This window comes from Octopus bimaculoides, chromosome 20, assembly GCF_001194135.2.
Source record: "Octopus bimaculoides isolate UCB-OBI-ISO-001 chromosome 20, ASM119413v2, whole genome shotgun sequence".
Classification (NCBI taxonomy): domain Eukaryota; kingdom Metazoa; phylum Mollusca; class Cephalopoda; order Octopoda; family Octopodidae; genus Octopus; species Octopus bimaculoides.
Genome location: NC_069000.1, coordinates 22,092,080 through 22,093,333, shown reverse-complemented (window position 1 = coordinate 22,093,333; position 1,254 = coordinate 22,092,080). Strand labels below are relative to the sequence as shown.

Here is a 1,254-nt window from a genome sequence, read left to right as displayed (position 1 = left end):
TCTCTCTCTCCCCAGATAAACATCGATGCTCGGGCTGTTGTTATCAAACTGAGAGTGAGTCCAGGGCGAAGTCACTACTCAACGGAATAGCAGTTATTTCCTCTTAGCTTTCACTGCTTATACTAAACACATGACATTTTTTGCCTTACGATATGGAACATTTCTTTTCCTCTCACTCTTTTTAAAAAATGGCTCTCCATCGCTTACGACGACGAGGTTCCTGTTTATCTGATCAACGGAACAGTCTGCTCGTAAGATTAACGCACAAATGGTTGAGTACTCCACATACATGCATTCCATAAGGTAGTTCTCAGGGAGATTCGGCCTCACACAGAATGTGACAAGGTTGGCCCCTTTGAATTACAGCTACAACTCATTTTTGCCAGCTGAGTGGACTGCAGCAAGGTGAAGTATAGTATCTTGCTCAAGATCACAGCGCACTACCGGGAATCGTACTCATAATTTTACGATCGTGGGCCGAATACCTCTAGCCACTGAGCTACGCACCTTCACTCTCTTAACCATAGAGAAAAGGAGTGAAGCGATGGAGTCAGAGAAAGGAAAGCCTCAGTCATTTAAACGACAATTAGACTGAAATACGATCGATCTTTTCTTGCTTCTTTACTTTTAACAATGAAGAAGAGGAGAAAAACATTTAGTAATCAGGACCGGCCTTAGGCGGTGCGGGGCCCAGTTGGGGACAATTTTGGTGGGTCCCAGGTTCCCAGTCAACTTGCACCTCAGAAATCCTCCTCCCCACCTCGGAGTTATTTTTTTCCTTGTTTTGTTTTCAGGCGCTATCAACTAATCTAGCCTACTCTTCGAAACGCCGGTGTTAAAATGGGGGTAGCTGATGAAGGAAAATGTTCTCTATGTGGCCTGTGTGTTTTCTGTACTCTGGTTATTATTATTTTCTTGTCTACGTTTTGTTTGCAATGTCCTGTACCCAGATATGCACCTATATATACAGGTAGACGTAGATATGCACATACCTGTACGTATATATGCATATACTCATTTATTATTTGTTATACATGATCGAACGCCTGCGTCATCCCTCTAAGTAGTTTTTTTTAACTTTATATTTTCTGACGCGACTCTATCTATCTCTATCTCTATCACTTTTTCCCCCCTCTCGTTCTTCCTCTGTTACTACTACGTATCTCTCTTTACCCCTCTCGTTCTTCCTTCTGTTACTACTATATCTCTCTTTCCCCTCTCGTTCTTCCTTCTGTTACTACTATATTTCTCTCT

At 42.3% G+C, this 1,254-nt stretch overlaps 1 protein-coding gene across 1 annotated transcript in view; it reads left to right on the top strand.

Moving 5' to 3' along the window:
• LOC106882072 (glyoxylate reductase/hydroxypyruvate reductase) overlaps nucleotides 1-1,254 on the top strand; it is a 29,665-nt gene that overhangs the window by 1,792 nt on the left and 26,619 nt on the right. The gene's annotated exons all lie outside the window — the stretch shown is intronic.